The sequence below is a fragment of the Suncus etruscus genome, chromosome 2 (genome assembly GCF_024139225.1).
Source record: "Suncus etruscus isolate mSunEtr1 chromosome 2, mSunEtr1.pri.cur, whole genome shotgun sequence".
Classification (NCBI taxonomy): Eukaryota; Metazoa; Chordata; class Mammalia; order Eulipotyphla; family Soricidae; genus Suncus; species Suncus etruscus.
The window spans coordinates 165726256-165745609 of record NC_064849.1 but is presented as its reverse complement, the minus strand read 5'-3'; the positions used below and the strand labels follow the sequence as shown (position 1 = coordinate 165745609).

Here is a 19354-nt window from a genome sequence, read left to right as displayed (position 1 = left end):
TTCTTTATAAGTTCGAGGAGATGCATTTCATGTAACATGAATCTAAGACAGTAGAAACAAACAGACAGTAGAACAAACAGATACTACATTCAGAACTTTCATCAACAGAACAAAATAATGTTACATAAAGAGGCATTAAAACACATGTCAAAATTATTATCACAAGGAAAGACGAAGGGGATGATAGAAAGACAGGAATGTGTGGTAACTGTATGAAGATCATAGCCTTGAGGCATATGCATATATATATATATATATATATATATATATATATATATATATATATAAACCACAGGGCCAACAATATAGGATAAGTACAAAATCCAAAAGACAAAAATCAAATGTTAAATGTGCCTGTTGAAGATGTAGACTAGGAGTGGTAGGGAACCTGGGGATATTGGGGGAGGGAAGTTGACAATGGTGGTAGGACTGGTAAAGAACATTGTGTACCTGAAACCCAGCTAAGAATAACTTTGCAAATCACAGTATTCTAATATTGTATAAAAATAATTAAAAACTAAAAATATACAGCAACTTAGCACAACACATAAAGTAAAATTTAAAAATGTTACTATGCTTGCCTTGCATGGTTTCATCTCTAGCACTTCCAGGAAAAAACCCTATACACAGTGCTAAGAGTGTATGCCTCCAAACCAAAAATAATCATACAAAAGGTCAGACTTTGAAATAATCATATATATATAACCCGAAAAAAAGTCATGTACTCTTCAGTAAAACAAAGGTTCTACTATTAAAAATCATTTTTAAGTTTTACCATTAAGACATAAAATTTTCATTTTGCAAAAGTTCCAGTTTTTCTTGATCAAAGGAAATAATTTTCTACACAAATCACATTATTAAAAATTAACCTTTCTACATATAAACTAGCCATAAGTTATACATGTTTATAACGTCATAAGTAGTTCAAGACCTTTTTCAAGTAATTTCTAGCACATATGCAACAAACATGATTTATAATTAGGTATACAAACAAGACCAGAGATGAGAACAATTCATTATAAAAGAGCATTGCATAATCTAATCTCAGAAGCTAATATTTCAGAAACTATTTTATCATCTTTTAAAATATATAGTACTGTAACATTAGTAGGAAGACTTTAAAAACCACGAGTAAGAGCGCCAGTGTGATAGCACAGCAGTAGGCATTTGTCTTGCACGCTGCTGACCCAAGACAGACCTGGGTTCGATGCCTAGCATCCCCTATGGTACCCCAAGCCAGGAGCGATTTCTGAGCACAAAGCCAAGAGCAACTCCTCAGCATCACCAGGTGTGGCCCCAAAACAAACAAACAAAAAACAATCAAAAAGAATAGGAAAGGTAATAAATCAAGAGAAAGATGAAAAGAAAGAAATGAATATTCTTAAAATAGCCAGTCCAGATGTAAATGTGGTGAGAAAGGAGACCTCACTTACTATGGGTGAAAATATCATCTGATTAAATCTCTATGGAAACCAAATATGGAGATTTCTCAAAAAAAATTTAGAACTTCTCGTTGACTCAGTAAAACCATGGTCTTTCTGGCATCCCTTCAAACACAAACACATTCATTTGAAAGGTTATATGCACAATTTTGTTCATTAAAGCACTGAATAGGCAAGATATGGAAACAATCCAGAATGTCCAACCATAGATAAATAAAACAACCCAAATGCCCAATTATGGAAGAACGAATCAAGAATATGTGGTATCCATAAACAATGAAATACTATATAGCTATAAGGTTCAAATCATTCAATTTGCCAAGACATGAAGTGGTAGTTTTCATACATAATGGAACATTATGCAGCTTCAAGAAAAGATAGTCATTAATTCATATCATGACATGGAGCAAGTAAGCAAGAATTTCTTAGACAGCACATGAAAAGCACTAATTTAAATGCAATAGCATTTAAAATTCATAAATCTTTAAAATATTTTATATTCCAAAGACATTATTAAGAGAAGACAAGCCTCCATACCTGACCATATTGATATCTACTGTATCTTTTTTAGAATCAGAAACAGAGTTTCCTTTCTTCTGGCTAAGTCCTGGCAGCCTCCACACCGGACTTCTGTCATATCAGCAAACTCCGTTCCAATCTACTCACCCGTGTAGGTGCCTATGAGTAGAAAGCTTTACTCGTATAATCTAAAAGTACTCATAATTATGTTACTTTAAACTGGTTGAAGACAGGAAGAAAAGGAAAAAGAGCAACTCAGAGAGTTCTGGAACAGATAGCTAAAAAGATTCCCCCTATGCATAGCAGGAGCACAGCAAATTCATTAAGAAAGATATGAGAAAACCAAACAAGTTCAATGAATGAAAATAATAACATAAGAGGCTCAACCAGTCATAGTCAGCTTTACAAAATCTCAAGAGAATGACTTTCGCAACAGGATGTTGAGAATGGTTAATGAGCTTAAAGAAACAATGGCACAGGAATTAACAAAAAAAAACAAGAGAACTAAGAGAGTTAAAATGAGAAAACTACAGTAAGAAATGATAGGAATGAGGGGCCAGAGCAGTGGCGCAAGTGATAGGGCATTTGCCTACATGTGCTACCCAGGACCATGGTTTGATCCCCCAGAGTCCCATATGGTCCTGCAAGCCAGGAACGATTTCTTAGTGCACTGCTAGGAGTAACCCCTGAGCATCAACAAGTGTGGCCCAAAAACAAAAACAAACAAAAAATTTCACACACAACAGAGACTGGCACACATAACAAAGAATAAGAAAGAAAACCATTTCTCTACTGCTGGTGGAAATGTAAAATGATCCAGCCCTGTTCTGGAAAATATGGACTACTCAAAAAACTTGAAGATAGCTTCCATAGCAGTCAACAATATTACTTATAGGAATTTAACCTAGTAGCCCAAAAACAATGCAGAATTCCTATTTTCATCGCAACTCTATTCACAACCAGAGTATGGAAACAACCAAGTGCCAAGAACAGATGAGTGACTAAGGAAACTGTAGTACATCTACAAATAGAATACTACACAACTTTAGTAAAGATAAAATCATAAATATTGCTTTTACATGAATAGGTATGTAGAATATTATGCTGTGCATAATGAGTCAATTAAGAGAGTAGATATAGAATGAATGTATTCATATGTGCGAAATAAAAAATAAAGACAGTATGGTAATGATATCCAAAGGCAATAGAGATGAGGACCAACAGGACCAATTCATGATAGAAAGTTTGTCACAAATAGTGGATAGTGTAATTAGGGGAGAGAAGGAACCACTTTGACAATGATAGTTGGAAATGATCACTCTGGACAAGAATTGGGTGTTGAAAGAAGATAATGTAATATTCCCCTCAGTAAAAATATTGCAAACCACCATATCTAAAATGGTTTTTCTTATAATTATTACTTTAATGATAATAATTTTGAGGGGCTACATCTGGTTCAAGGTTGACTAATGGTTCTGTACTCAGTAATTAATCCTAGTAGTGCTCGGTGGACCATATTGATTGTTAGGGATCAAACCCAGGTCAGTTGCATGCAAAGCAAGTGCCATACATGCTGCACTACAGTATCACTCTGGCCCCAGGAAATGCAAAAATGTTGCTAACATATAGGCATAATGATTTGAGCATTAGATTTTAGTGTTTCATGAATTACTTAGTTTTTAAACTGTACACAAAAGTTAAAGAACTCTTTGACAAATTTGAAAGGTAATTGAGGATAATATCATGATCTATGACAATATTAATAATGAAAAGGAAAAGATTTGGGGACAGTTATTGGATAGAAATTAGGTAACTCATTACCAGATTAGGAGTCTGTTCATCATATAAACCACCGGATCACATTTTACCTACTAATGCAAATAATATTTAGTCTTATTAGTCTGATTGTATATATGCATAAAATTTAGAAATAAAAATATTAATAAGTTGATTTCATTGATCTCCAGGGGATTGAAGCTTTTGAATTAGGCTTTTAGAGCTTCTGGAAACAAAGATGTTCTGTCCATTACAGTCCAGTCTCAATGCCCTCAGATCACAACCATCACCCTACTGCAAAAAAACTTGAGACAAAGATTCAAATGCATATAGTTAATTTGGGAAATGAAAGTAACTAAATCAGTAAGTAAAAAAGTGATAAAAAAATGGAAGGAGTTAATGATATAGGTCCTTTGCCTCAGAATTAGCTCATTTATAGATATTTACATGATAAATCTTTGAATTCAAACTGTGAAGGTTAATTCCCGGCAGCTTCAGCAACATATATGAAGAGGAGACATAGTAGTAAAGAATATAAATATTAAATAAGAGACTTGCATCTGAGAGTCCCAAAAAGTAAATCCAAATAGTAAGTTCATCACAATCATAGCATCTATTGCCATCCCTTGACTATCTGTGCTTTACCTTTGCTAAGTTGAAGAATCCTAAAGGATCCTTTCCAAACATTTTAATCCTTCATATACAAATTCTATCTTTAGCTGAGCACAAATCTGCCTGACTTCATTTCTATCTTTATTCCAAACCTCCCACTTGCATACTATTTTTCCCCCCACAATGACTAAACTACTTAAATTTATGTAGAAAAAAATTGTTTAAATGCTAAAGTTCAGAGGCTAGAGAGAATTACAAGGATTAAAGTGCACATGTCATGTACATGCTTATTCCTCGTTTGACTGCCTCCTTGCACCAACACCATATAGCCCCCAGCACCACTACTGAGGTCCTGGGTGGGTCTCCAGCAACTAAGGCAGCACCACATTCTCATGCATTCACCTCTCACAATAAACCATAGACTGAGAGTCAATGAAGGGGAGGGGAGCAGGGCCTCCCTAGCACTGCTTATCAGCCCATCCCCCAAAATGTTAAAGTACAACCAAGAGTTAGTTATACATATTTTAATAAAAATGAGAAGTAATGGGACCAGAGCAACAGCACAGGAGGTAGGGTACTCGTCTTGCCTGCAGCTGACCTGGGTTGGAACCACAGCATCCCAAATGGTACTCTAGGTCTACCGGGTCCTCTAGGCCTAATGAGTACAGAGCTATGAATAAGTACTGTGAAACTATGAATAAGTATAAATGAGTACTGCCAGGTTGGCCCACCCCCACCCCCGCAAAAAAAGTAATGTATGATTCTAAACAAGGTAAACTATAGATAACTATCAGATAATTGCAATGAATAATAAAACATTTTTTAGGTAAAGACACTTTGAAATTCATTTTACAAAGTACCAGATTTACTGACCATATGCTGGATTTCTTACATAATAAATTGGAGGGTAGGAATGATAGTACAGTGGATAGGGCATTTACCTAGTACTTGGCCCACTCTGGGTTCAATCCCCGCCATCCCATTTGGTACACCAAGCCTGCCAGGAGTAATTTCTGAGTGCAGAGCCACCTGAGCACCACTGGTTGTGCTGGATGTGGCCCTCAAACCAAAACAAATAAAATACATTGAAGTACATACTGGTGGTTCTATTTTCTCTAATTATGATGTTTCTAAATTATACTTGCTAGAATTGGCCGTTGTATTTAAGAAACAGCAATAAGTACATCTACCAATACAGACTAGCAAGTAGTAGCCATAGTATACTGACACTTTAGTATTAGCATGATTTTTTTTATTAATTCTTCAAAATGGTTATTTCTAAATAAATGAGGACTCAATTTTACAAATGGCAATACATATTTTTTGTTGTTTGTTTTGTTTTGGGGCCACATATAGCTATGTTCAAAGCTTATTCCAGAATCTTCAGTCAGGGATCATTTCTGATGAGCTGAGGACAATACAGGTTGCCATGAATTGAATCAATGAGTTGTAATTTTTAAATAATAAAAGAAGCCTCTATCATAGGCTTGTCATTTTAAATAATTTAATTAATTTAAATAATTTAATTAATTCTATGTTCTTATGGGTGACATAATTCTATAATACCTTCATGTCAAGTATCCCATTTTGAATGATATATCTTTATAAACCATCTGCTTTGAGGAAAACGGCAATGTAATTTTAAAAATTACATTTACTTAAAGTCAGTTTGAGAAATAAATTCAACCAGCAAGCTTATTTTTATGTCTTACATTAAATTTAAAGAAAAATATTCAAGTAATAAATTAATCAAGTAACATAAATCAATTAATATAAAAATTAAGTAATATATCTTAGAATATTCTTTAGTAGATTATTCAAAATTAGTGTTATATTCTACAGCAAAATGCAAAGAAAATTATATTTTCTAACTCAAACCTTGTTTCTTATATTTTTTAAAATATTTTCGTGTACAGATATTAATAGTAATTTGAAGAGAAAGTAGAAGAGGTTGTGATAACATATATTCTATCTATTAAAATGCTTTATGAAGTAAATTCTGAGGTAAAACTGAGGTTAAAATTGATAACTAATTTCATAAATAAATCTAAACAATAAAACACATTATAAGGAGTGATATCATAGAGAAAATGTTAAATTCAGAAATCTATGTAGTAGGATCTTAAAAGTTTAATATAATTTTATAACTTACAACCTCAAATTCAAGTCTATTCTAATATCAGATTTGTTTTGTTTTTGTTTTTAGGGCCACACCCATTTGATGCTCAGGGGTTACTCCTGGCTAAGTGCTCAAAAATTGCCCCTGGCTTGGGGGGACCATATGGGATTCCGTGGATCGATCTGCGGTCATGATCTTTCCTTGGCTAGTGCTTGCAAGGCAGACACCTTACCTCTAGTGCACCTCGCCGGCCCCTAATATCAGATTTTTAAATAAAGTGAACTAAATTTAGATAATTCTGTTTTTCTTTCATGAGAGGGATAGAAATAACAGATGGCAAACAACTCTGTTTATCTCTCTATTCACAATCGTCAAAATCTAGAAACAACACAAGTGTCCTTGAACAGATGACTGGAGATTACCATACTAGATTGTTAATTGGAAGCAAAGGGCAAATACAAAATAACCTTCTTTTTATGTGGAATAGTAAGAAAACAAAAGATGCTCATAGGCAATAGAAACAGAGAACTGGTATTTTGTAGGAAACATCACTGCAGTGAAAATACAGAAGAGACCATGATGGGGCATGTGAAAGGAAGCACACTTTGGTGGAAGATGTGGTGTTGGGACATTTTATTCATGGAACACTGTCATTAAAATACAGTATAAGTCATGGCATCTAAAATAAAGTTACAAAAAAGAAATGGCATGTAGAAAAACAAAAGCAAAAATACATACCTGAGATATACCTTCCAAACCCAATTTTTACCAGTAAAACAAGGAAATGCAGATATGCTATTTTGTAAGTGGAATTCTAGAAAAGTCAAGATATATGTCTCAGTCCTATTTTATATATAAATAGACTCTCTATACTTAAATAAACAATTAGAAAGTATTTTCCCATAATTTTTATTTTCCCATAGAGGCATAAAATAAAGACAAAACTATGTTGAATATACCAAATTATGCCAATTTACTGAAAGAAGGCTTAAGTAGTTAGATGGTATTTTGGGTTAGGAATGGAAGCTCAGAGAGAAAGCTCAGAGCCCAGCTTTAAATGCATTCTTCTAAAAATATATGTTGAATTCTACTGGATATCCAAAAGTACATTATTTTAAAGTTCAACTTCAATGTAGTCCATATTCTCAAAAGAACATGAAGCACATGAGGAGTGAGTTTCTATGAAAGAAGTATGAGAAGAAGTATGTCATTAAGTACCTGATATACAAAATAAAAAAAAATAACCAGCAAAACCATAGTAAGAATGGGAATTTTTTAAAGTAAGTACACGAAAGCAAAACTACAAAAGAGAGCATCATTGGTAAAGGATGGCAATGTGATTTCTAAAAACAACACAAAACTTTGAATGCGAACTAAGTTAGTATTCACTTAATTTTGTAAACCAGGTCTCAAAACTCTATACCGTACAACACAGTGATATTTTTCTACTAGACCAATTTATACAGTATCATTAAGGTGAAATTAGAATGATGTGACTGGGGAGAAGCAAGGGGAAAAAAAAGAATAAATGTGACTATTAGAAAACAATGTGAACTAGTGTAAAAATAATTCTCTCCATTTCTTTTCAGTAAGGTCAACCAAGGAACTCTGAAAGGTGATAAGAACAAAACAAACAGTATTGGAGCATGGAAAAACCAGCAGGATGTCACACACATGGTCAATTCTCAACCTTGCAACAGAGAGTGGCCCAAACAGACATGTCCTTCATAGATTAAATGGAGAATCCAGTATCTTCCAAAAGGGGATGACTTGACAACCTAGCTAACAATAATCTACCAGGGAAAGTGCTCTTTTCTACTGAGCAGTAAAATATACCTGCTCTGCTAAGAAATACTAGTGTAGACCAGAACTTTGAGAAAGCAGAAACTTAATACAATAATTAACTGAGCTGAGGAAACTCTTCCCTCAAATGGGGCCTTTTCGGTATCTTACACTTTCAAAAATTACCAATGTAATTGTGTCTCAAAGGAAAGGAAATAATGCCACCTAAAAACCTAAACTGAGAAACCTTATCTCCTACCCACCCCCAGTTTCCAGACCTTATCTATTGTCCAGACATAGGGAATACTGGCAAAAGGTCCCACATTAAGCACCCAGCCCAGGGAATGGTCATTGTTTCCTATAAGTAGGGCAAGGGATTTTCAAAATAAATACAATGGCCCAGGAGCTTGAGACTCTTCTCCCACAATTAAAGAGCTAGCAGTTATCTCAAAGAACACAATCCATTCCAAATTAAACAGCAGTCACCAGATAGACCAGCAAATCACAATACCACAAGGGCTTTTGAAAATCAAACCTCTTTGAAACAGAAAATTAGGACAGGAAGTCCATATCAAACCCAAATAAGAGGTGAATGAGATGAGAAGCACTCAAATATGACCCAGAAACTAATAATATTTTTTTTTAATCTTCTCAATAAAGATCATCACAACCTAAATGAGAACAGTCAGCTAATACAAATTCTTATAGATATAGATGAGATGTTGCGATTTTAAGACAAGGATGTTAAAGCAGTCAAGAAAATTCTTCAGTCACAATTTTCTTCAAACAAAAAGATGACCTCAACAATGGAAATGGAAGTCATCAAAACTAAGTAAAAACTATAGAACTAATAAACAACAAAAATAAAAAATAAAATGACAGTTGTGTCCTCTTGAACAAATTACACTGAATTTGAAAATAAAATAATTTATTTAGAGCAAAGAAATGAGTCTTTTAAGTCCAGAAATTAACTATTATGCAATTATAATTTCATTAACAAAAATACCATGTATTATAGTTATTTCATTTCAATTATCAAGTTTTAGATCTATAGACTTTTTAATTTGGGGGTTTATATGTTGTTTTCAGGAAGCAATATTTTGTAAAACTAATTATAGATTGTTCTCCATTCAGTGGATTTATTAGATTACAATCTATTTAAGTTTTCATGTTATAATACACAACCTTGACTTAAAATAATAAATGAAGGTTAAATCATAACAAGACTTAGAAGATGAAATCAAATAAAATGGCAATGTATAGTTATAAGAATTATGAATTAATTTTAGATAACCTTTATTTTATGTAGAGCCTAAAAACCTGATTCATAGCTATCTCATGTCATTTATTTATCATACATACTATACTAAAATTTCATCTTCCATCATAAAAACTATCAATTTTTCTAAACACTAAAAACCATTATAAATTTAAGGAATCAACAAAATTAAGCTATTATTATAGCATTTTCCTTTTTCAGGAAAACATAATATCCTTATAATTTTTTGTCTCTTCACATGAGAATATAATAGTAGGCAAGAGTGATGAAAATAATGGAAAATAGAACCTAATTACAGCTTTTAAATGTTAAAAGCTAAATCTTAGAATTACCTGGACCTCACAAAAGTAGCTATTTTATGTGAAGCAAACAAAGTAGCAAATAAGCCGCTTCTCCTTTGTTCTCCTGTGGAAGCCAACCAGCCAGTCTGCCCATGCTGCAGGGGACTAATGAGACTTCTTGGTGGACTGCCACAGGTGCAGATGGGCATTATTCATTATGCCAATCAATCTTTGCCAAAACAGATGACTATACATTTTTTCCTAAAGTTAAATATCTAAAGTACTTTATAGGAGTATAGGGACATATTTCAATGCGATCTCATAGAGAAATATCAGTGATTAGGTTTGAGAGCTAAATAATTTCTTCAAAAGAAAATATGTTTTATGTAGTTTAGAATAAAATACTTCTATCCGTAAACTCTCCATTATATTCAAAACTCAAATTAAAAAAAGCTATATATCAGTGAAGGTTAATGTATTATGTTTTCTGATATTAGGTTTAGGGATATACTCATTAGTACTCAGAGGTTATTCCTGCATTTTTATATATTTATATGTATATTGGATTATATATATATTGGATTTTGAGCCACACCTGCTATGTGCTCAGAAATCAATCCTGGCTTGGGATGCCAAGGATTGAACCCAGGTCTGTCCTGGGTTAGCCGCATGCAAGGCAAACGTCTTACCACTGTGCTATCACTCTGGCCCCTGCATTTATATATATATATTTTTTTTTGGTTTTTGGGCCACACCCGGTGACGCTCAGGGGTTACTCCTGGCTATGCGCTCAGAAGTCGCTCCTGGCTTGGGGGACCATATGGGACGCCGGGGGATCGAACCGCGGTCCGTCCTAGGCTAGCGCAGGTAAGGCAGGCACCTTACCTCCAGCGCCACCGCCCGGCCCCGGCATTTATATTTTAATACAACATTTACACTTTTAAATAATTTATTTAAAAATTACTTTTGCCTTAGAACAAATACAAGAAAACTCATTAATAGAATAGCACAAACTTTTTCCAAATAAAATATAATGAAAATAAAAATATAAGATATATAAGATAGATGTCCACCAATATCAAACAGGAAAAATAAACCCATATAGAATAATTTTGAATAAAAATGAAAGATTTAAATATAGATTTTCAAATATTGATCTTATAAAATTTAATACATCAAGTTAATAAATTTTCATACACATTGACAAGGCATTTCAAAGCTTTAACTTTGAAGTCACAGGCCCAAAATATAATTCTTAGAAGAAATGATTAACAAAATGCTACAACTGAGAACATAAAATGATTGTCAGGGACTATAATTTTTCTACTACCACACTGAGAAATAATTGCTATCTCTATTTGTCTTTTATACAGCTTTTCATTGCCAGTCAGATTTATTAGCTTCTTAGCCTGCTTAGTATATTTCTTCCATTCAAATTCACAGTCATAGCATATTTTTAGGATCCAAAGTATATTCAGAATTTGATCAGTTTTGTCATTAGTTAGCAGGGTTACTTTGCAAGTGAAACTACTTATTGACAAGAATAGTCCTATATGGATCTATTCCAATCCATTTGAAAATTTATAACAATTGAATATTTTAATGCTATTCAAAAGAATTTTAATAAATCTGAGAACCAGAGCAATAGTACAGCAAGTAGTGATTTGCCTTAGAGCAGACTCAGGTTTCATCTTTGGCAAACCATATTTTACCTCAAGCCCGCCAAATATTACCCCTTGGCACAGAGCAATGAGTAAACCCTAAACACTGCCAGATGTGCCCCCAAACCAAATAAAAATGTTTAACATAAGAACTCTTTTCCTCTTATTAAGAAAGAAGTTAACTATATCACCTTAGAAAATGTTTCATCATAGTAGCAAGCTACACAAAATAGTTACCGTCTTAGGAGAGGATTTCAATTCCTAATTAAAGTTCATGTCTACTCAATTTGCTATATATGTAAAATATAAGCATAAAAATAATTGAAATAAGAAATTTTATAAGTCTCTGCATATACTAGTATTTAAACACATTTCAATTTATTTCAACTTTAGATTGTGTAGTTTTTATTATATAAAATATTTCGGAGTTAACAATGATTACCTACAAAAGTGCAGCTGATATAAATGTTAAAAAGCTGTTATAGACACTTTTCTAGGTTCAGAAAACTAAGTGGCTAAAAATAACCAGCTAAGAATTAGGCAGGATCATCACAGTCTAACAAAATCCTCTAAGAAACATCTTTTTGGAACAATAGACCTAGAAGTACTAATTATGATCAACATTTATGCACCAAATATAGAGTCAGGAAAGTATGTAAGGCTTTTGCTGAGAAACCTATAAGCATATGGAGGGTAAAGTGATAGTAATGGGAGATTTCAAAATGCCACTATCGCTACTGGATAGATCCACTAGGCAGAACATTAGTAAAGACATAAGAGCCCTAAATGAGAAACTAGTAGAGGTAGGACTAATGGACCTACACAAAGACTTTCATACTGAAAAAGTTGAATGCACATTCATCTCAAGTTCACATAGAACCTTCTCTAGGACACACATCTCATTTAGAAAAAATTAACAAATATAAGAATTGTTCCAAGTAGCCTATCAGACCACAAAGGCAAAGATACCAAGATTGTAAAAAGAAGACAGAGAAAATCTACCACCTGGAGACTAAACCACATGCTACTCAACAACAGCTGGATTAAAAAAAAAAAAAATCAAGCGGGCCCGGAGAGATAGCACAGCGGTGTTTGCCTTGCAAGCAGCCGATCCAGGACCAAAGGTGGTTGGTTCAAATCCCGGTGTCCCATATGGTCCCCCGTGCCTGCCAGGAGCTATTTCTGAGCAGACAGCCAGGAGTAACCCCTGAGCACCACTGGGTGTGACCCAAAAAGCTTAAAAAAAAAAAAAATCAAGGAAGGAAAAAGAGATTTCTTGGGGCCGGAGAGGTGGTGCAGGCGGTAGGGCATTTGTCTTGCACACACTAACCTAGGATAGACAATGGTTTGACCCCCGGTGTCCCATATGGTCCCCCCAAGCCAGGAACGATTTCTGAGCATATAGCCAGGAGTAACCCCTAAGCGTCATCAGGTGTGGCCCCCCAAAATAAAAAAAAAACTACCAAAAAGCAAAACAACAACAACAACAAAAAACTAATGATAATGAAGAAACAGATTGCCAAATGGACACAGCAAAAGCACTAATTAGGGTAAACTCAGTAATACAGGAGGTCTACATAAGGAAAGAAGAAAAATATCAAATCAACAACCTAAAGGCACAATTTAAAAATCAGGAAAACTAACAGCAAAGGAAAACCAAACACAAGCAGAGAAAAATAATAAAAATCAGAGCAGAAATTAACAATATAGAAACAAGGAAAACAATACAAAGAATTGATGAAATCAGGAGCTGGTTTTGGAAAGAATAAACAATAAAGGCAAACCATTGACAATGCTCACAAGCAAAAAAAAAAGAAAGAAAGAAAAATGCTCAAATAAATTTATCAGAAATGAAAGGTGAGAGATTACAACAGAACTCCAAGACATCATGAGAGCTTATTATAAACAAATGTACTCTCTTAATGTGGAGAACCTAGAAGAAATGGACAGATTTTGGAAACTCATTATCTCCCAATACTAAAAGAAGAGGAAGTATAAAGCCCAACCAGGCCATTCACAAGTAAGGAAATTGAAACATTAACTAAGAAATTCCCCAAGAATAAAAGTCCAGAATCAAGCAGGTTTGTGGGTAAATTTTATCAAACATTCAGAGAAGAGTTATTACCATTGAACCTTCAACTTCTGAACTATTAAAGAAACAGGAATCCTCCCCAATCCCTTCTATGAAGCCATTACATGCTCATTCCCAAACCAAGAAAAAAAAATAACTTCAGACCAATCTCAATGATCAACACTGATTCCAAAACACCTTAAAAAAATCTTAGCAAACTGAATTCAACATCATAAAAGATTACATCATGACCATCTCAGGGATACAAGGATGGTTCATATATGTAAAACAATCAACATCATAACCACATAAGTAAAAGGAAGGATAAAAACCACATGATCATATCAATTGATGCAGAGAAAACATCTGACAAAATCTAACACACATTCACAATGAAAATTCTCAGTAAAATAGGCGTGGAAGGAACCTTTCTCAAGATAGTAACAACTACCTATAAAAGTCAATAGTCAATATTATTCTTAATGGCAAAAAAACTGAAAGCATTTCCACTAAAGTAGGGCACTAGGCAAGGGTGTCTGTCCACTGTTTCCACTCAGATCCAACATAGCATTAGAAGTCCTAGCAATAGCAATCAGGCAAGAGAAGAAATCAAAGGAATCCAAATCAGAAAAGATGAAGTCAAACTATCTCTATTGCAGATAACATGATGCTATACATAGAAAAATCCTAGAGTCCACAAAAAAGCTCCTAAAGTAGCTGTCTACAAACTCAATACAGAAAAGAAAATTGCATTTATTTATACAAATAATGACTCAGAGTCTATCCCATTTAAAATAGTGTCACAAACTATCAAGTATCTAGAATCAACCTAACAAGAAAGATGAGAGACCTATACCATGAAAACTTCAAAACACTTGTGAAATTGAAGACCATAGAAATGAAAGAACATTCCATACTCATGGGTTGGTAGAATTAATATCATTTAATATTTACCTAGTAAACCATATAGATTCAATGCAATCCCTTTTCAAATTCAGATAACATTCTTAATGAACATAGAACTTTATTTTAAAATATTTGTGGAACCATAAAAAACCTAAGAGAGCCAAATCCATATTCAAAAACAAAGAACTGGGAGGCATCTCATTACCTAATTTAAAGCTCTACTACAAAGCCATAGTGATCAAAATAGCATGATTTTAGGGAAAAAAAATAAAGAAGACTTTCAGACCATAGGGTCAGAAAAGAACGTCCAGTGACAAACCCCATAGTATATGGTCAAACCCAAAGGAGCCAAGAATTTGAAATGAAATAAAGTCATTCTCTTGAACAAATTGTCTTGAAAACAATTGGATAACCCTGTACATGAAATTAAGGAATGATTCATATCTCAAACATTAAAAAAGTCAATTGAAACTAGATTAAAGACCAATAGATTATACTCAAATCTATAAAATTAATTGAGAAAAACATGTGCAAGACACTCCAGGACTTAGACCTCAGAGAAGTCTTTGATGATAGGATGCCAATGGCAAGGCTCTAACATCAAATCTGAATGAATGGGACTACATCAAATTAAAATGTTTCTGTATGATGAAAGAAACATGGGCTAAAATTAGAAGACATCTAACTAAATGGAAGAAAATTTTTGCACTTAACACATCAGATAAAGATTTAATATCTAGGATATAAAATGTACCCACAAATGTTAACTCCACGAAAATCTAAACACCCCATCAAAAATGGGGAGAGAAAAAGAACAGACACATCTCTGAAGAAGACTGACAGATGGCCAACAGACACATGAGAAAAATGCTCATCATCACTTATGAGAGAAATTCAAATCAAGACAACAGTGAAGATTGCACATATCAAAAATACAAGGAATAATCTCTGTTGGCAGGTATGTGCTGAGAAAGGAGCTCATCAACAGCTGATGGGAATGCTGCCTGGTCCAAGCCCCATAGAAAAAATGTTGTAGGGTTCTCATTAAATTCAAAATAGAGCTACCATATGACCCAGCAATCCTTCTTTGGGGTATCTATCCCAAGGACATAAAAACATTCATTCAAAACAATGTATTCACATTGCTATTCACTGCAACACAGTACAATAGCTAAAACTTGAAATCAACCTAGATGTCCAACAACAAGATGTGGTACATAGATAAAATAGAATACTACATAGAGTAAGGAATGATGCAACCATGTAATCTGCAGCAACATGGATGAAAATGGAAGAAATTTGTTAAATGAAATATTCCAGAAGAAGGATAAATACAGAATTATATAATTTATATGTGGTATTTAGAATAAGTGCATGAAGAAATTCAAGGGTCTAAGTAGGACTTGTCTCTAACACACTTGGCCCCATTAGAAAAGCAAGATGAAGGAAAGAAACTGAGTGGAAGAGCAGAAACACAAATATGAAAGGATGAGAGCCAGTCTCTCTTACATTGGTAAAGTTAAAAAAAAAAAAGAACAGATTTAAATATCCAAACCAAAGGCTACAACCATGGAATCAAGAGAGCCAAATTTTAATTATCTAAACTTAAAAATGGGCCTGTTATACTGGCAGGCTGGGGGAGAAGGAGGGTGGTATGGGATGCACTTGAGGAACACTGGTGGAGGGAGGTCGACACTATTGGTAGGATTCACTGTATGTTTCAAACACAGCTATGAAGCACTTTGTAAAGCACAATGGTTTCAATAAAATAAAATAAAAAAATGAGACATTTTTATTCATCATCAATTAATATTATTTATCCCTATTACTTATAGGACTCAGTTTAACAAAAATACTTTAAAGAATAAGTTAATTAAATATTAGTAAATACAAATTTTGATCCCTGCAGTTTATCATCAGTGATGATACTGATTAGAAAGGACATCAGGCAGTACTTTTATCTCCACAGTATAAAAAATTAGACTTGTAGTTTCTTCCTTTTGATTTGATCATTCATTTTCTTTCTTTCTTCCCCCCCCCCCATCACTATTTAGCCATTAAGAAAATGGTTCCCTCCAGGGAGGTTTGTTTTTGTCCCCCAGTAGCTAATTGGAAAGAAAAAAGCCTACATGTGAATTGAGGCTTGTCAGTACTATGGTCCTTAGAATCTACTGAGAGAAATTTTACTTATCTTACTTAAAATGGATTTCAAAATTTCTCCATTTCATATAAAGTCATTAACAATGAGGGTCCAATACTACATGATTTAAATATATAAAAATGCATGTAAAGATTTAAGAATTAAAATATTCAATACAACATGTTCTGTTATAAAATAATAAATGTTCTTCCGTAATAACTTGTAAAGTCCTGTATTTAAGGGGTTCCTGCTATCACACTTTAAGCCTGTCACTTTACCATACTTGACTATCATAAACCTCATGAAGCCTAACGTGTATTTCTACAGGCTCCAATCACATCTAACCTGTATTTATACATCCCTTAAACGACTACCTTGTGACATCCTGCAGAGGGTCAACCCTTGGAAATCCAACTCTACTCTGGGTTAGTGGGGTTAATAGTGTGGGCTGGCCACTGAAGTAGGTTTGGGGTTGCTAGAGGAAGGCCTATGATAATCTGAGAAATACCGATGTAAGCTACACAAGAGTACATATTCAGGGTCTCCAACTCCTCAGTAGAGCACCAAAATGGAGGGAGAGCAGAAACACTTTGGAAACTCCTTTTGAGCCTAAGTATATCACCAACTTGCTTGTTTCCTAGTAGTGGCATACTACCAGGTATTAGATTCTCAATGACTACATATACACAGAAGATGCTTACCATGTATTTGTAAAAAGAAAACATGCAGGAGATGTCAACATATTGTGTAAGGCCACTTTTTCTATAAATATGATTTAATAAAGCTAATTATTTACATTCCAAATAATATTAATAAGTTATCTATAAAATATGTTTATTCTAAACTTTTTATCTTTAAAGTCAAGGAAAACACTGAAAATTTTTCATTAAAAACTGAAGGTTAGTAGGTAAGAATACATGGTCCACATTTTAAGATCTTATTTTAGTAGAAAAATAATCTTGACTTCGAATGCCCCTTGTTTTTGACACTGTAAGTTTGTTAAACAATACTTGTTTTATATTTCCATATTTCACTATCCATTGCTCTCTATATTTTTTCAGTATTTGCTCTTACTACTATTGATTTTACCTTTTTTTAATTTTCTTAATGAGGTCTTTATTTAACATGATTACAAACATGTTTGTAGTTGGGTTTCAGTCATGAAAAGAACATTCCCCCTCTTCACCAGTGCAACATTCCCACCACCAATGCCCCTGATCTCTCTGATTTTACCTTTTTAGTAAAGCAAAAAAGAACGGGAAAAACTTCATAATTTATAGAAAATTATAATTAGTATTTGTCTTCCACTTCCCTACATACATCCAATTTCTTTGTTTTGTTTTGTTCTCTTTTTCTTTATTAATATCTTTATTTAAACACGTTGATTACAAATTTGATTGTAGTTGAAAAAAAACATTTGTAATATCTAATTCTATATAGACTGTTAATACACAGCAATCAAAGTACCATACTACTCAAGTTTCAAAGGGAGTGACATTTGGATGGACTTTATCACGTGAAATCTTATTCAAGAAAGAAAATTACTGCCTTCAAAATGAAAGCTTAACTTTGAAACAAGCAATTAAAAAGGAGGGAAGGGGGCCCGGAGAGATAGCACAGCGGCGTTTGCCTTGCAAGCAGCCGATCCAGGACCAAAGGTGGTTGGTTCGAATCCCGGTGTCCCATATGGTCCCCCATGCCTGCCAGGAGCTATTTCTGAGCAGACAGCCAGGAGTAACCCCTGAGCAACGCCGGGTGTGACCCAAAAACCAAAAAAAAAAAAAATATATAAAAAAAAAATAAAAAAAAAATAAAAAAAAAAGGAGGGAAGGATACAAGTGCCTACTGAAAAGTGCTACAATTAATACTGAGGTTTCAGAGTTAGTCTCTAAGCCAGTAAAACAAAATTTTAATTGACAAATATAAAACCTATGAGGAAGCATAAGGCAATACTGTTACCCCTGCTGTTGAAAAACCAAATAATCAGCAGCTCTCCAAGTCTCCAAAGATATCCTGTCTACATTTAATTATGAACGCACCTAAGCTACTGATTTACGCAAATATTCATGATCTTTATTAGCCTAATTTACAAAACATTTTTAACAAACTGATAACATGACTTCCTGGTCTGTACATTCAAGAGACTTAAAATCACATGAATCTTCACACACACACACACACACACACACACACACAAACTGATAACATAACTTCCTGATCTGTACATTCAAGAGACTTATTATAATCACATGAATTTTCACACACACACATACACACTCTCTCTTCTCTCTCCTCTCCTTTTCTCTCTCTTCTTTCTTTCTTTCTTTTTTCTTCTTTCTTTCTTTCTTTCTTTCTTTCTTTCTTTCTTTCTTTCTTTCTTTCTTTCTTTCTTTCTTTCTTTCTTTCTTTCTTTCTTTCTTTCTTTCTTTCTTTCTTTCTTTCTTTCTTTCTTTCTTTTCTTTCTCTCTCTCTCTCTCTCTCTCTCTCTCTCTCTCTCTCTCTCTCTCTCTCTCTCCCCCCCTCCCTCTCCCCCCCTCCCTCTCCCCCCCCCCTTCTCTCTCCTCTCCAGGCCAGATCACAACAGGTAAGGTGCTTGCCTTGCATATACCCAATCTGGCTTCCATTTCTGGCACTCCACATTGTCCTCAAGCACCAGTAGGAGAGAGGCCTTAAAGCAGAGACGGGAATAACCTCTCAGTATCACCAGGTGTGACCAAAAAGAAACATAATAAATAAACAAACAAACAAATAAAATAAAATTATTAT

The 19354-nt window shown here is 34.0% G+C and overlaps 1 protein-coding gene across 1 annotated transcript in view; it reads right to left on the bottom strand.

The window, feature by feature from the left end:
• The window catches only part of FER (FER tyrosine kinase), a 430623-nt gene that overhangs the window by 146439 nt on the left and 264830 nt on the right, over window positions 1-19354 (bottom strand). The gene's annotated exons all lie outside the window — the stretch shown is intronic.